Source organism: Parasteatoda tepidariorum, chromosome 2, assembly GCF_982258835.1.
Source record: "Parasteatoda tepidariorum strain Cologne lab strain chromosome 2, Ptep-v5.0, whole genome shotgun sequence".
Lineage (NCBI taxonomy): Eukaryota > Metazoa > Arthropoda > Arachnida > Araneae > Theridiidae > Parasteatoda > Parasteatoda tepidariorum.
The window spans coordinates 115,753,563-115,771,873 of NC_141756.1; the positions used below are offsets into that span (position 1 = coordinate 115,753,563).

General features: G+C 32.3%; 1 long non-coding RNA gene across 1 annotated transcript in view; it reads left to right on the forward strand.

The window, feature by feature from the left end:
- Nucleotides 1-10,104: 10,104 nt before the first annotated feature.
- The window catches only part of LOC147816085 (uncharacterized), a 29,381-nt gene continuing 21,174 nt past the window's right edge, over nucleotides 10,105-18,311 (forward strand). The window contains exons 1-2 of the long non-coding RNA XR_015431669.1: nucleotides 10,105-13,377; nucleotides 15,420-15,481. This is a non-coding gene — a long non-coding RNA (uncharacterized LOC147816085). The remainder of the gene's footprint in view (nucleotides 13,378-15,419; nucleotides 15,482-18,311) is intronic.

Consider the following 18,311-nt stretch of genomic DNA (forward strand, 5'->3'; position numbering starts at 1 on the left):
TTTTTCTAATATGTAATTGATACGTTATTTGTACTTTCCTTTCTCACCTTTTTTTAATCTTTATTTTTAATGTTTTTCTTCCTTCCTTTTTACTAATAACCACCTCGTTGCCTGCAATGCTGTTGTCTGGGGAAGACACTGGAATGTGCACTGGGCGTCGTAGGATGATGATGTCCCACCTCATTGGAGGTAGGGAGGCCCAGTAACACTTTCAAAGTATCAGGCAGTACAAAACTTTCTTCTGTTGTTATTTAAGCTCTAACGTTTCCTCATATTTTTTAAATATTTTTTTTCTAATATGTAACTGATACGTTATTTGTACTTTCCTTTCTCACCTTTTTTTAATCTTTATTTTTAATGTTTTTCTTCCTTCCTTTTTACTAATAACCACCTCGTTGCCTGCAATGCTGTTGTCTGGGGAAGACACTGGAATGTGCACTGGGCGTTGTAGGATGATGATGTCCCACCTCGTTGGAGGTAGGGAGGCCCAGTAACACTTTCAAAGTATCAGGCAGTACAAAACTTTCTTCTGTTATTATTTAAGCTCTAACGTTTCCTCATATTTTTTAAATATTTTTTTTCTAATATGTAACTGATACGTTATTTGTTCTTTCCTTTCTCACCTTTTTTTTAATCTTTATTTTTAATGTTTTTCTTCCTTCCTTTTTACTAATAACCACCTCGTTGCCTGCAATGCTGTTGTCTGGGGAAGACACTGGAATGTGCACTGGGCGTTGTAGGATGATGATGTCCCACCTCGTTGGAGGTAGGGAGGCCCAGTAACACTTTCAAAGTATCAGGCAGTACAAAACTCTCTTCTGTTATTATTTAAGCTCTAACGTTTCCTCATATTTTTTTAATATTTTTTTTCTAATATGTAACTGATACGTTATTTGTTCTTTCCTTTCTCTCCTTTTTTTAATCTTTATTTTTAATGTTTTTCTTCCTTCCTTTTTACTAATAACCACCTCGTTGCCTGCAATGCTGTTGTCTGGGGAAGACACTGGAATGTGCACTGGGCGTTGTAGGATGATGATGTCCCACCTCGTTGGAGGTAGGGAGGCCCAGTAACACTTTCAAAGTATCAGGCAGTACAAAACTCTCTTCTGTTATTATTTAAGCTCTAACGTTTCCTCATATTTTTTAAATATTTTTTTTCTAATATGTAATTGATACGTTATTTGTACTTTCCTTTCTCACCTTTTTTTAATCTTTATTTTTAATGTTTTTCTTCCTTCCTTTTTACTAATAACCACCTCGTTGCCTGCAATGCTGTTGTCTGGGGAAGACACTGGAATGTGCACTGGGCGTCGTAGGATGATGATGTCCCACCTCGTTGGAGGTAGGGAGGCCCAGTAACACTTTGAAAGTATCAGGCAGTACAAAACTTTCTTCTGTTATTATTTAAGCTCTAACGTTTCCTCATATTTTTTAAATATTTTTTTTCTAATATGTAACTGATACGTTATTTGTTCTTTCCTTTCTCACCTTTTTTTAATCTTTATTTTTAATGTTTTTCTTCCTTCCTTTTTACTAATAACCACCTCGTTGCCTGCAATGCTGTTGTCTGGGGAAGACACTGGAATGTGCACTGGGCGTTGTAGGATGATGATGTCCCACCTCGTTGGAGGTAGGGAGGCCCAGTAACACTTTCAAAGTATCAGGCAGTACAAAACTCTCTTCTGTTATTATTTAAGCTCTAACGTTTCCTCATATTTTTTAAATATTTTTTTTCTAATATGTAACTGATACGTTATTTGTTCTTTCCTTTCTCTCCTTTTTTTAATCTTTATTTTTAATGTTTTTTTTTCCTTCCTTTTTACTAATAACCACCTCGTTGCCTGCAATGCTGTTGTCTGGGGAAGACACTGGAATGTGCACTGGGCGTTGTAGGATGATGATGTCCCACCTCGTTGGAGGTAGGGAGGCCCAGTAACACTTTGAAAGTATCAGGCAGTACAAAACTTTCTTCTGTTATTATTTAAGCTCTAACGTTTCCTCATATTTTTTAAATATTTTTTTTCTAATATGTAACTGATACGTTATTTGTTCTTTCCTTTCTCTCCTTTTTTTAATCTTTATTTTTAATGTTTTTTTCCTTCCTTTTTACTAATAACCACCTCGTTGCCTGCAATGCTGTTGTCTGGGGAAGACACTGGAATGTGCACTGGGCGCTGTAGGATGATGATGTCCCACCTCGTTGGAGGTAGGGAGGCCCAGTAACACTTTCAAAGTATCAGGCAGTACAAAACTTTCTTCTGTTATTATTTAAGTTCTAACGTTTCCTCATATTTTTTAAATATTTTTTTTCTAATATGTAACTGATACGTTATTTGTTCTTTCCTTTCTCTCCTTTTTTTAATCTTTATTTTTAATGTTTTTCTTCCTTCCTTTTTACTAATAACCACCTCGTTGCCTGCAATGCTGTTGTCTGGGGAAGACACTGGAATGTGCACTGGGCGTTGTAGGATGATGATGTCCCACCTCGTTGGAGGTAGGGAGGCCCAGTAACACTTTCAAAGTATCAGGCAGTACAAAACTCTCTTCTGTTATTATTTAAGCTCTAACGTTTCCTCATATTTTTTAAATATTTTTTTTCTAATATGTAATTGATACGTTATTTGTACTTTCCTTTCTCACCTTTTTTTAATCTTTATTTTTAATGTTTTTCTTCCTTCCTTTTTACTAATAACCACCTCGTTGCCTGCAATGCTGTTGTCTGGGGAAGACACTGGAATGTGCACTGGGCGTCGTAGGATGATGATGTCCCACCTCGTTGGAGGTAGGGAGGCCCAGTAACACTTTGAAAGTATCAGGCAGTACAAAACTTTCTTCTGTTATTATTTAAGCTCTAACGTTTCCTCATATTTTTTAAATATTTTTTTTCTAATATGTAACTGATACGTTATTTGTTCTTTCCTTTCTCACCTTTTTTTAATCTTTATTTTTAATGTTTTTCTTCCTTCCTTTTTACTAATAACCACCTCGTTGCCTGCAATGCTGTTGTCTGGGGAAGACACTGGAATGTGCACTGGGCGTTGTAGGATGATGATGTCCCACCTCGTTGGAGGTAGGGAGGCCCAGTAACACTTTCAAAGTATCAGGCAGTACAAAACTCTCTTCTGTTATTATTTAAGCTCTAACGTTTCCTCATATTTTTTAAATATTTTTTTTCTAATATGTAACTGATACGTTATTTGTTCTTTCCTTTCTCTCCTTTTTTTAATCTTTATTTTTAATGTTTTTTTTCCTTCCTTTTTACTAATAACCACCTCGTTGCCTGCAATGCTGTTGTCTGGGGAAGACACTGGAATGTGCACTGGGCGTTGTAGGATGATGATGTCCCACCTCGTTGGAGGTAGGGAGGCCCAGTAACACTTTCAAAGTATCAGGCAGAACAAAACTCTCTTCTGTTATTATTTAAGCTCTAACGTTTCCTCATATTTTTTAAATATTTTTTTTCTAATATGTAACTGATACGTTATTTGTTCTTTCCTTTCCCACCTTTTTTTAATCCTTATTTTTAATGTTTTTTTTCCTTCCTTTTTACTAATAACCACCTCGTTGCCTGCAATGCTGTTGTCTGGGGAAGACACTGGAATGTGCACTGGGCGTTGTAGGATGATGATGTCCCACCTCGTTGGAGGTAGGGAGGCCCAGTAACACTTTCAAAGTATCAGGCAGTACAAAACTCTCTTCTGTTATTATTTAAGCTCTAACGTTTCCTCATATTTTTTAAATATTTTTTTCTAATATGTAACTGATACGTTATTTGTTCTTTCCTTTCTCACCTTTTTTAATCTTTATTTTTAATGTTTTTTTTTCCATCCTTTTTACTAATAACCACCTCGTTGCCTGCAATGCTGTTGTCTGGGGAAGACACTGGAATGTGCACTGGGCGTTGTAGGATGATGATGTCCCACCTCGTTGGAGGTAGGGAGGCCCAGTAACACTTTCAAAGTATCAGGCAGTACAAAACTCTCTTTTGTTATTATTTAAGCCCTAACGTTTCCTCATATTTTTTAAATATTTTTTTTCTAATATGTAACTGATACGTTATTTGTTCTTTCCTTTCTCACCTTTTTTTAATCTTTTTCTTCCTTTTTACTAATAACCACCTCGTTGCCTGCAATGCTGTTGTCTGGGGAAGACACTGGAATGTGCACTGGGCGTTGTAGGATGATGATGTCCCACCTCGTTGGAGGTAGGGAGGCCCAGTAACACTTTCAAAGTATCAGGCAGTACAAAACTCTCTTCTGTTATTATTTAAGCTCTAACGTTTCCTCATATTTTTTAAATATTTTTTTTTCTAATATGTAACTGATACGTTATTTGTTCTTTCCTTTCTCACCTTTTTTTAATCTTTATTTTTAATGTTTTTCTTCCTTCCTTTTTACTAATAACCACCTCGTTGCCTGCAATGCTGTTGTCTGGGGAAGTTACTGGAATGTGCTCTGGGCGTTGTAGGATGATGATGTCCCACCTCGTTGGAGGTAGGGAGGCCCAGTAACACTTTCAAAGTATCAGGCAGTACAAAACTCTCTTCTGTTATTATTTAAGCTCTAACGTTTCCTCATATTTTTTAAATATTTTTTTTCTAATATGTAACTGATACGTTATTTGTTCTTACCCTTCTCACCTTTTTTTAATCTTTTTCTTCCTTTTTACTTATAACCACCTCGTTGCCTGCAATGCTGTTGTCTGGGGAAGACACTGGAATGTGCACTGGGCGTTGTAGGATGATGATGTCCCACCTCGTTGGAGGTAGGGAGGCCCAGTAACACTTTCAAAGTATCAGGCAGTACAAAACTCTCTTCTGTTATTATTTAAGCTCTAACGTTTCCTCATATTTTTTAAATATTTTTTTTCTAATATGTAACTGATACGTTATTTGTTCTTTCCTTTCTCACCTTTTTTTAATCTTTATTTTTAATGTTTTTCTTCCTTCCTTTTTACTAATAACCACCTCGTTGCCTGCAATGCTGTTGTCTGGGGAAGACACTGGAATGTGCACTGGGCGTTGTAGGATGATGATGTCCCACCTCGTTGGAGGTAGGGAGGCCCAGTAACACTTTCAAAGTATCAGGCAGTACAAAACTCTCTTCTGTTATTATTTAAGCTCTAACGTTTCCTCATATTTTTTAAATATTTTTTTTCTAATATGTAACTGATACGTTATTTGTTCTTTCCTTTCTCTCCTTTTTTTAATCTTTATTTTTAATGTTCTTTTTCTCTCCTTTTTACTAATAACCACCTCGTTGCCTGCAATGCTGTTGTCTGGGGAAGACACTGGAATGTGCACTGGGCGTTGTAGGATGATGATGTCCCACCTCGTTGGAGGTAGGGAGGCCCAGTAACACTTTCAAAATATCAGGCAGAACAAAACTCTCTTCTGTTATTATTTAAGCTCTAACGTTTCCTCATATTTTTTAAATATTTTTTTTCTAATATGTAACTGATACGTTATTTGTTCTTTCCTTTCCCACCTTTTTTTAATCCTTATTTTTAATGTTTTTTTTTCTTCCTTTTTACTAATAACCACCTCGTTGCCTGCAATGCTGTTGTCTGGGGAAGACACTGGAATGTGCACTGGGCGTTGTAGGATGATGATGTCCCACCTCGTTGGAGGTAGGGAGGCCCAGTAACACTTTCAAAGTATCAGGCAGTACAAAACTCTCTTCTGTTATTATTTAAGCTCTAACGTTTCCTCATATTTTTTAAATATTTTTTTCTAATATGTAACTGATACGTTATTTGTTCTTTCCTTTCTCACCTTTTTTTAATCTTTATTTTTAATGTTTTTTTTCCATCCTTTTTACTAATAACCACCTCGTTGCCTGCAATGCTGTTGTCTGGGGAAGACACTGGAATGTGCACTGGGCGTTGTAGGATGATGATGTCCCACCTCGTTGGAGGTAGGGAGGCCCAGTAACACTTTCAAAGTATCAGGCAGTACAAAACTCTCTTCTGTTATTATTTAAGCTCTAACGTTTCCTCATATTTTTTAAATATTTTTCTTCTATTATGTAACTGATACGTTATTTGTTCTTTCCTTTCTCACCTTTTTTTAATCTTTTTCTTCCTTTTTACTAATAACCACCTCGTTGCCTGCAATGCTGTTGTCTGGGGAAGACACTGGAATGTGCACTGGGCGTTGTAGGATGATGATGTCCCACCTCGTTTGAGGTAGGGAGGCCCAGTAACACTTTCAAAGTATCAGGCAGTACAAAACTCTCTTCTGTTATTATTTAAGCTCTAACGTTTCCTCATATTTTTTATATTTTTTTTTTCTAATATGTAACTGATATGTTATTTGTTCTTTCCTTTCTCACCTTTTTTTAATCTTTTTCTTCCTTTTTACTTATAACCACCTCGTTGCCTGCAATGCTGTTGTCTGGGGAAGACACTGGAACGTGCACTGGGCGTTGTAGGATGATGATGTCCCACCTCGTTGGAGGTAGGGAGGCCCAGTAACACTTTCAAAGTATCAGGCAGTACAAAACTCTCTTCTGTTATTATTTAAGCTCTAACGTTTCCTCATATTTTTTAAATATTTTTTTCTAATATGTAACTGATACGTTATTTGTTCTTTCCTTTCTCACCTTTTTTTAATCTTTATTTTTAATGTTTTTTTTCCATCCTTTTTACTAATAACCACCTCGTTGCCTGCAATGCTGTTGTCTGGGGAAGTTACTGGAATGTGCTCTGGGCGTTGTAGGATGATGATGTCCTACCTCGTTGGAGGTAGGGAGGCCCAGTAACACTTTCAAAGTATCAGGCAGTACAAAACTCTCTTCTGTTATTATTTAAGCTCTAACGTTTCCTCATATTTTTTAAATATTTTTTTTTCTAATATGTAACTGATACGTTATTTGTTCTTACCTTTCTCACCTTTTTTTAATCTTTTTCTTCCTTTTTACTAATAACCACCTCGTTGCCTGCAATGCTGTTGTCTGGGGAAGACACTGGAATGTGCACTGGGTGTTGTAGGATGATGATGTCCCACCTCGTTGGAGGTAGGGAGGCCCAGTAACACTTTCAAAGTATCAGGCAGTACAAAACTCTCTTCTGTTATTATTTAAGCTCTAACGTTTCCTCATATTTTTTAAATATTTTTTTTCTAATATGTAACTGATACGTTTTTTGTTCTTTCCTTTCTCACCTTTTTTTAATCTTTATTTTTAATGTTTTTCTTCCTTCCTTTTTACTAATAACCACCTCGTTGCCTGCAATGCTGTTGTCTGGGGAAGACACTGGAATGTGCACTGGGCGTTGTAGGATGATGATGTCCCACCTCGTTGGAGGTAGGGAGGCCCAGTAACACTTTCAAAGTATCAGGCAGTACAAAACTTTCTTCTGTTATTATTTAAGCTCTAACGTTTCCTCATATTTTTTAAATATTTTTTTTCTAATATGTAACTGATACGTTATTTGTTCTTTCCTTTCTCACCTTTTTTTAATCTTTATTTTTAATGTTTTTTTTCCTTCCTTTTTACTAATAACCACCTCGTTGCCTGCAATGCTGTTGTCTGAGGAAGACACTGGAATGTGCACTGGGCGTTGTAGGATGATGATGTCCCACCTCGTTGGAGGTAGGGAGGCCCAGTAACACTTTCAAAGTATCAGGCAGTACAAAACTTTCTTCTGTTATTATTTAAGCTCTAACGTTTCCTCATATTTTTTAAATATTTTTTTTCTAATATGTAACTGATACGTTATTTGTTCTTTCCTTTCTCACCTTTTTTTAATCTTTATTTTTAATGTTTTTCTTCCTTCCTTTTTACTAATAACCACCTCGTTGCCTGCAATGCTGTTGTCTGGGGAAGACACTGGAATGTGCACTGGGCGTTGTAGGATGATGATGTCCCACCTCGTTGGAGGTAGGGAGGCCCAGTAACACTTTCAAAGTATCAGGCAGTACAAAACTCTCTTCTGTTATTATTTAAGCTCTAACGTTTCCTCATATTTTTTAAATATTTTTTTTCTAATATGTAACTGATACGTTATTTGTTCTTACCTTTCTCACCTTTTTTTAATCTTTTTCTTCCTTTTTACTAATAACCACCTCGTTGCCTGCAATGCTGTTGTCTGGGGAAGACACTGGAATGTGCACTGGGTGTTGTAGGATGATGATGTCCCACCTCGTTGGAGGTAGGGAGGCCCAGTAACACTTTCAAAGTATCAGGCAGTACAAAACTCTCTTCTGTTATTATTTAAGCTCTAACGTTTCCTCATATTTTTTAAATATTTTTTTTTCTAATATGTAACTGATACGTTTTTTGTTCTTTCCTTTCTCACCTTTTTTTAATCTTTATTTTTAATGTTTTTCTTCCTTCCTTTTTACTAATAACCACTTCGTTGCCTGCAATGCTGTTGTCTGGGGAAGACACTGGAATGTGCACTGGGCGTTGTAGGATGATGATGTCCCACCTCGTTGGAGGTAGGGAGGCCCAGTAACACTTTCAAAGTATCAGGCAGTACAAAACTTTCTTCTGTTATTATTTAAGCTCTAACGTTTCCTCATATTTTTTAAATATTTTTTTTCTAATATGTAACTGATACGTTATTTGTTCTTTCCTTTCTCACCTTTTTTTAATCTTTATTTTTAATGTTTTTTTTCCTTCCTTTTTACTAATAACCACCTCGTTGCCTGCAATGCTGTTGTCTGAGGAAGACACTGGAATGTGCACTGGGCGTTGTAGGATGATGATGTCCCACCTCGTTGGAGGTAGGGAGGCCCAGTAACACTTTCAAAGTATCAGGCAGTACAAAACTTTCTTCTGTTATTATTTAAGCTCTAACGTTTCCTCATATTTTTTAAATATTTTTTTTCTAATATGTAACTGATACGTTATTTGTTCTTTCCTTTCTCACCTTTTTTTAATCTTTATTTTTAATGTTTTTCTTCCTTCCTTTTTACTAATAACCACCTCGTTGCCTGCAATGCTGTTGTCTGGGGAAGACACTGGAATGTGCACTGGGCGTTGTAGGATGATGATGTCCCACCTCGTTGGAGGTAGGGAGGCCCAGTAACACTTTCAAAGTATCAGGCAGTACAAAACTTTCTTCTGTTATTATTTAAGCTCTAACGTTTCCTCATATTTTTTAAATATTTTTTTTCTAATATGTAACTGATACGTTATTTGTTCTTTCCTTTCTCACCTTTTTTTAATCTTTATTTTTAATGTTTTTCTTCCTTCCTTTTTACTAATAACCACCTCGTTGCCTGCAATGCTGTTGTCTGGGGAAGATACTGGAATGTGCACTGGGCGTTGTAGGATGATGATGTCCCACCTCGTTGGAGGTAGGGAGGCCCAGTAACACTTTCAAAGTATCAGGCAGGGCAAAACTCTCTTCTGTTATTATTTAAGCTCTAACGTTTCCTCATATTTTTTAAATATTTTTTTTCTAATATGTAACGGATAGGTTATTTGTTCTTTCCTTTCTCAGCTTTTTTTAATCTTTATTTTTAATGTTTTTTTTTCTTCCTTTTTACTAATAACCACCTTGTTGCCTGCAATGCTGTTGTCTGGGGAAGACACTAGAATGTGCAATGGGCGTTGTAGGATGATGATTTATGCATTTTTAAAATCTCGATTTTATTATCAAATCTCGATTTTCGTATTTACCTGATTTAAAAGTTGAACGTTGCGATTCTTATTCAGGCGATTTAAATATTGTACAGTGCCATTCTTACTTACGAGATTTAAAAAGTCAATATCGCGATTTGTATTTACGAGCTTTTAATGCCCTATGTAGCAATTCGTATTCACGTGTGCTTAAAATCCAATATCATGATTCGTGTTTGTGGTTGTAATATCGCGCGATTTAAAAATTATGCATCGCGATTAAAAAATTAAAAAATCATGATTTCTATTATCGCATTTTTTAAATTCGATGTAGAGTTTCATATTTACGTGATTTAAAAGTCTCATATCGGGATTTATATTCACATGGTTTACAAGTTTAAAAATCGCACTTTTTGTCAAATTTTTGTTTATATATATATATATATATATATATATATATATATATATATATATATATATATATATATATATATATATATATATTCTTTTTTTTTCTTTCTTTTTTTTTGTTTTTTGGATTTCCTCTTTTTTACTTTCTGACTACTCTCATCCCTGCAATCAATACCTTCTATTATGGAATATGGTTTCAGAAAATATTTTTCCATTTGCGAAGATTCTGTATGATTCTAACTTTAAAATTAAAAGAAATGTCCACTATATTATTTGTACGTAATACTGTATAATTGTACGTACTGGTATATAAATAATTTGAACATACGTCAGCTTGACAAGTGTTCGTGCTCATAATTTCGAAAGAAATTTTTTTTAAATTTGATTTGTTTTAAATATTTTGGTATTAGTTCTTTTCCTCAGGAAATATCTCTTAAACTTCGCATAAACACCCTTAATGAATATTTAATTCAATAATTTTACTCTTTTGTGGTTGTATTCATCAGCCTACAAAAAAAAATCTTTCGAAACTTTTTAAGTGTGTTTTTTGTTATAATATTACTATCAAAATAAATCTCTATATTGAAGAGAAAAAAATGTCTAAAGTCATCTTACAGAATTTCACAATAAGCCTTTTTCATAGGACGATTGATGGTGAAACGATTCTAAAATTCATTTTTGATGTTCAAAACTTTTAGAGGTTTGAAATCTATTGAATGGCGAAGCATACTTGGACCCTTTAATACTCAAAATCGCATTCATCAAATGATTTTGAGGTGTCTAATTAGTACATTACTTAAGTTTGAGGTATGTCACTTAAGAGTGCGATACCTTATTTTTTCTATTTTCGAAACAAGCTTTAACTTATGAACTTCAAGGGGACAGAAACCTGAGTAGTGTTTTTTTTTTATTTATTAATTTTAATTTTATTTATTTATTTTTTGGTAATTTTATATCTCAATAGCAAATATGTGCCTTCTAAAAGGTCACCCTTCTAAAATTTAGAAATACAGCAAAAGTTCATTATAATGACACTTTATAATAGAAGATGACATTGTCGTTAATGATCAAATACACGTATCTAATATTAAAATGGGAATAAAAATGACTTAATAGTGTACTCGACATGTTAACCTCTTTTTTTTTTATCTATTGTGTACACTTTTTTTAATTCAATTTATTTAGAGTAGACTGGTTTTCATAGAGTTTGTACACTGAATTGACTCTGCACTTTATAACAACTCGAAATGTCTACAACAAGAATGTTTGAATAAAGAAGAAAATGAAATGAAGGCAATGCCTTTTGACGCCCTTGATAACGGTGAATTTTGATTTTAGTTGTAATTAGTTTAAAAGGAAAATAAAGAAATATGGTAGATATGTGGTGATAAGAAGGCACATTTCTTGAAGTGCGTGTTCTAAAAATAGAACTTGCTTTTTATTATGAGGAATGTAACTTAGCTTGTGGTTGCTCATACATTTATAAAAATAAAAGATTTAAATTGTAAAAATAAAATGATATTCGTTTTTGGCTCTTCTGCATTGATATACTAAAAATAAATAACTTATCCTATTTTAGCTTTTTTGTAAAGCATTATTCACTGAAACAGCGGCAAAATGTATTTCTTTAAAAACAAAATGATTGTAATAGAAGTATAGTAATCTTTAACATTAGGATTTTAAGGGTGATTTGGAAATTCGTTCTAATAGTGGGGTAATCTTAGTAATACATCGAAATCGTTATATGGAGCTTTTACTGTATCATATTTTTTAGTTTTCTAAAGTGGATTTAACTTGCAAGAGGCGGAGCAACTGAGATAAATCATCGAGCAACTTAGGTGAAATAAAAATTTTATAATTTTTTTTTTTTACCTAAAAGTATTTTAATAATACTGAAGGTGAATTTTGTATTTAAAGTAGTTGTTATAGTGATGATTGCAGCCTGACGGATGACGCAAATTGGGGCGAAATGGTTCAACTACAAGTCCCAATATAATTATGATAACAGGGTGCGTAGCGTTTTAAAAAAGTGCTTAAAGGTGCTTTTTTTATTCGGGGTTTGTTAAAAGTGCTTAATTTTCGATCTTAAAAAAAAGAAGAAAGAAAAAGATTTTTTCTTTGCCGTGTCGATTGTCGTTCTAAATTACAAATAATGCGTGATTTTCACAAATTTCTCTTCAATATTTATCAGAAACTAGTTATTTTATCATGATTATGTAAAGATTTTGAAAATGTTTATGGATTTTATAGATTTTATGTTTATAAATTAAGAACTTTAAACGATAGAAAAATAATTTTTATTTCTTCACAGATCCAAATTATGATTTTTTTATTCGAAAGTGATTGAAAATATTTTTTGAGTGCTTAAAAAGCATCTATTTTTTGTTGAAAAATTTGGCTACGCACCCAGGATAATCTGGATAAATAACTTTTACAATTCTAGATCTATTTAACGGCCTTTTTCATTGAACAAAATTATTGTTAAATATAAGGACTTTAATATTAAATATTATTTAAATATAAAGAATATTAACTAAACACTTAACCCTTTCCTTTTACAAATAGAAATTGAAGCTTCTAAACATTTCATCCTTTTTTTTTTGACAACCACCACTCTTAAAGCAACAGAAAACTGAAGTATAATTATTTAGTTTCTACGATTACAATTACTTATGTGATGTTTGACTTAAATACCAAATGCCTGAAACGGTTGAAGTTATAATTTTTTAACTGGTGAATGACTATTAAATCTATCAAATAATAAAAAACCTCTCAATAAAAGCTTGCCAATTAAAGTAGAAAGTCGGAGTTTTCTTGGAATACTTATTAATAACATACAGTTTCAAGACAACTTTGAATGTTTAAAGAAGCATTTAATAATGTATACTTATTAGAAAGTTATGAACAGTTAATGTTTGCACGTTGGTGATTTGTTTTTCGCTTTTTCCTTTTGTCTTGTTTTATCATTTGATCACGTCAGGCTTTTTTTCCACAACTTTTCATTTTTTTCATTTGTAATGGTGGTTTTTTTTAAAGTTTTCATTGAGCTTCTTAAGTTATGTTTTATTGATTATTCCCGTTTTTACTATACTATTTTTCTTTTCTTTTTCTTCCTATCATTTGTTTTCACATGCTTCTTATACTTTATTTTAATTTTAAAGCATTTAATTATTCCAAGTTTGCTTTCGATCTCTTGCGAAACTAATGATTTTTAACCAGCTGTGCTATTCTTTTTAATATAACATGTTTTAGATTTTTAGGATTATTTTGCATAGGACTATTATAGATAAGGAACCTTTTGGATGATTGAAACATAGTTTATTGAATCAAGAACTGTCGAACTTATTTGGATGCTGATCTGTCAAATTCGAACAATTCCGGAGATTTGATGACTTTTGTAAGTATAGCATATTTATTTCTTCTAATTTTTTTATAAAGCTACAGATTATATATATTATCAGGGTTGCAACGGCATTGAAAAAATAAAGCAGTGGTAGCTAAAGTTTTTCTAGGCTAATGAGAAAAACTTTAATTTATCTTTCATTTTAGAAATTCGATATGCGTATTTCTTTCAAATTAAAAATTTATTGGAAGTTTAAATCATCTAGTTCTCTCTAAGTTTTGTCACCACTTCAAAAAGTGTTGAAAAGTTAGCTCTTCAATAAAAGAAGAAAAAAATTTAATTTGGAAATAGATATGTACCATAAAAGTTTACAACTATGGATGTGGTCGTTTTTTTCTTCTTTTTTCCCCTGTTTTTATATATATATATATATATATATATATATATATATGTAATATAGAATTTCTCATACGAGTCATTCTATATTAACTGGTAAGCTTAAAACATATGTTTCTTATCAAGTTTAAGATGTAGAAGTCGGTCTCTCACAAAGAGCCATAAAAAGTCAAGATGAACCAGATAAGGCCAGATAAAAGATTATGTTCTGAAGTTAATGGACAATAATTCATCAATGAAGATAGTCCCAGAAAGTTCCCACCGTTAGAGTGGCGAGATACTTTTAGCGAATCAAAACCTCTAAATTTTATAAATTGAATGACGTTTCATTCAGATAAGAAGATACTTGCAACCACGCCCTCTCAGAATCTCACTTTAAAAACTCAGGACAGGCAAAATTGCGTGTCTTTCTCATATTTTCAATGGCTAGATAAAGCTGGGCCAAGCCAAACAATCCCTGTAAAGGGGGAAACCTGATGTAAATATCCCACGCATAATGTTTGCAATACTCCATCTAACGAAATAAAATGCCTTTTTAACAGAAGCCGTATAAGTCTCTTCAATTATCTAGCTTTTAAAGACGTAACATGACATATATATATATATATATATATATATATATTGAGAAATTGAGCAATAAATTTAAGTTTTATAACTTTTAAATAAAGTAGCTAAAAGTTGAAACTTCTAATTTTTTTCAAAGCGCGTCGGTCCAAAAAATATTGAGCAACCTAAAATATGAATTGCGTGATCGCAATATCATACTGTTCAATGTGATGCAAAGTCACCAAGTCAGCAAATAAGGTAAATTAATTTAAAACTCTTTAATTACTTTAAATAGACCCTTTTTTATATCTGAAAGTAGTTAGGACACAAACCGCGTGCAGAAACCATTAAAACATTACTAAAGTTAATAATATTGGAAAAACAATTATTGCAAAATAAACTTATTACTTGCTATCTTTTCTAGCGTTAAAATTTTTGAGTCTGTTTCTTACCATTAAGATTTAACTTTCCACATTTATGAACGAATTTAAATTAATTATGAATTTTTAATTTTGATAATTCATCAAAATTCCTAAAGTTAAAAATTAATTATGCATTTCTAAATTTACTGATAATACTTGATTTTTTTTAGATCTCTTCATAATGAACTACTAATAACTTAAATATTTTAAACCTGAGATATTTCTATTTACATGAGGACGTTCAAATAAAGCTTGTTTTTCTGAAGTAATCTAATTTTAGAATTTAATTTAAATAAATCATATAACTTTTCAAGGAAAAAAACAATAGGAGATATTTAATTTTATAAAATTTTACGAAGAATATTCTTTAGGAATCTTCTGTGTTTTTCTGAAATGGTTAAAATTCGAGAAAAAAGCAATTTTTGTCCAAATTTTTTTCTTTCTCCAAAATGTTATTTCAAGTGTAATGTAAATTGTTTCAAGTGTAATTTTTCCCAAATTAAAAATTTTTTTTTTGTTCTTTTCCTTTTCACAAAAAACTTGAAATTATCATATGATTTAAATGACATACCTAGGTGTTGCTTGCGTTCGTCCAGCCCCTTGTCTTCAAATAAAAGCAAATTATACCAATCCCCATCCCCGCTATGACCTTAAGTAATGTTTGAAAGGCCCCTATAATTGCGTTGCATAAATATTTATATAATTTTAATCAGTCTGTGGTATTTTTTTCAGCTTTCGAAATGTTTAGGAAATCTACATTTAACCAAGACCCGACATCATAGTTTTTTTTAAAGGTAAGTCATTTAAACACTCAAAGAATTTAATAATCTTCGTGTTAAATAAAAATGCATTCAAAAATTAACCAAAACATTATATTTGTCAAAACCTCAAACAATGAAACAATAATTTTCTTTTAGAATGGTTTAACACCTTCTAATTAGGTTAAAACCACTTTATTTTAAAGGTTTTTATTACGGGGAAAAAATTCACGATGCAATTAAATTGAAAAGATTAATTTTTCTTCTGCAATCGTTCAGAATATCGTGCGCCTGCTGATCTGGACTCGGTGAGATTCTTGCACTCTCATGTGCAATTCTGCTGTATTTTGTAAGATATTCTCATTTTCAGGCTTCATTTTTCACCGTCTGATATTGAACTGGAAAACATCGCGATCGTAATGGCTAATATAATCAAGAAAAGAGTTCCTTGTCAGAAACTAGTTATTTTATCAAGATCTTTAAAATTATCTTATTTTGCATTTTGAAAATTATTTGCAAATTATTTTGTCTTTGAAAATTATCTTGCATTTTGTTAACGTACATTGTGCTTCAAAATATTTTTGAGTGCTTAAAAAAAACTAAAAAGGTGCTTATTTTTTGTTGACCGATTTGGCTACGCACTCTGACCGGCTTTCACTTATTCACTTGTACAAACAATTTGTTTTGTTTTTTTTACGCGAGATCAAGATGTACTAATTCAGTAATTTATGACATTCTTTTTATTCATAAATATGAACGTGGAAACATAAGTATGCTATCCAATTTGAGATGAAACGAATAGTGGGCCACTTATTCTGTATTCGGCAGATTTAACAAAGAATACTCTAAAATTGTGTTGTTGTTTTTCGATACATTATTGGAAATACTTTTTACATATAGGGGAGAGTCGGGTAGCCCCGCCCACTGTCAATTTCATATGTATAGAATATTTTTTCAAGTCAATGGGCCATCGGACATTAATTGTTATATTAAAAAAAGATTATTTTCAAAGTTTCAAGTATTTATGCAGCTGTTAACATGGTAAACAATAGTTTTGAAAATATGTTGAATACAGTAGTCATGAAATTAAGAAAAATTGGTTGAATGTTTCGATTAAACTTCATTTTAGTACTAAAAAAATAATTTTTTCTATACATATAGCATTAAAGTATGTTGTCTTAAGTTTAATTTGCACAAAGAAGGAAGTTTATATGGGAAAAATTGTTCGAGTAATTACAAATTTACAAAAAAATTGGATTTCGGGTAGCACCGCTCACATGAATGTCGGGTATCACCGCCCAATTTAATTTCGTCGATAAATCTACGGTTGCAAAGATTATTATTTTATTGCTTCAAATTTGAATGTTATATGCATATTTAACAACAAATATTGTTGTTATTGAATGATAGAATTCACTAAAAGTATATAAATATGTAATAAATAAAATAATTTTGTGATAAAAATGATAAATAAGGTTAATCTATTGTCAATACATTGGTCATTTTCATTTACACCTGAATACTAATCAAAATCAAGTCAAAAAACATAATTTTTGTAACTGGGCGGGGTTACCCGACACATTTTGAAAAGAGCTGAAAAACATGTTTTTTTAAATTTCTATTTTTTTAAGTTAAACTATTCTTTTCTAGGTTTATTCTTTTTGCATTATTTAATTAGATGATAAAACAATAGAAACATACAAAAATATTGATTATTACTCAATATTATACAGAAATATAAGCAATACTCCTTAAGTGGGCGGGGCTACCCGACTCTCCCCTATTTGTTAAGCTCAAAAACTTGTTCATTTAATTACTGAAATGCAAATGGAAAGGCGAAATTTGAAGTATTTAAACTAAATCAATTTATATAGAACCATGAGATTTGTACTGCTGATTTTGTTAAACTTTTCGTCTTTTCAACACTTTTTGTTTAAGAATTCAGAACCTTTTTTTATACTATTTTTGTTGTTTTTTCTATGTTAATTATAGCACAGCATTTTTTTGCTAATTTATTTCCCTGCACGATAAAACAGATAGCCAGTAACAATGCACGATAAAACAGATAGCCAGTAACAAAGGAAATTGTGATTCTCAACGTTAAAGTTATATTTCAGAACTAAAAACAATTTTTTTCTCTCTCTTACTTCCTGTAACTTTTCTTTTTGTCAGCGTTTTTTATAGAACGTTCCTTATGAACATTATTCTTTTTCATTCATTTGTTCTTAAAAAACGGGTAATGTGAAAAATGAGTGAGATTTTCAGCGTTAAATATTTTGTATAAAACTTACGAACGATTTTTGTTTTGGTTCCTTTCTCGCTTTTACGATTTTAAACATTGTGAGTAACGTTTTTATAAAGTGCTTATTTTTGATTTTCGTTTTTTTTAAAAGCCCTTAAAGGTGCTTTTTTTTTTATTGCGTGTTTTTAGCAAGTGCTTAATTTTCCAAAATGAGACATTTTATCTTTACCATGTAAATTTTCGCCACGAATTATGCAAAATGCTTGGTTTTCTCATTTTATTTTTTAACTGTCGTTCAACACCCGACCCAATTTTTTGGGTTTACGACTACTAATGTTCAACTCAGTACCTACAATATAACATTTACACAATTCATTAAACTACGATCCATTCCGACTTACCATCGGTCTGCCAATCATTTTACACGTTTGATTAAATATTTGCATGTCCGCATATGCGTAAGCTGAGCTGGATTCGGTGGGAAGGATTCTTGCACTCTCATGTGTAGCACACATTTTTAATTGCAAGAGATTCTAAATTTCAGGCTTCATTTTCCGATCTCTGAAATTGAATCGAAAAATCTCTCTCATTTTTGCTGATCACGGGGATCAACTTGACATAGCC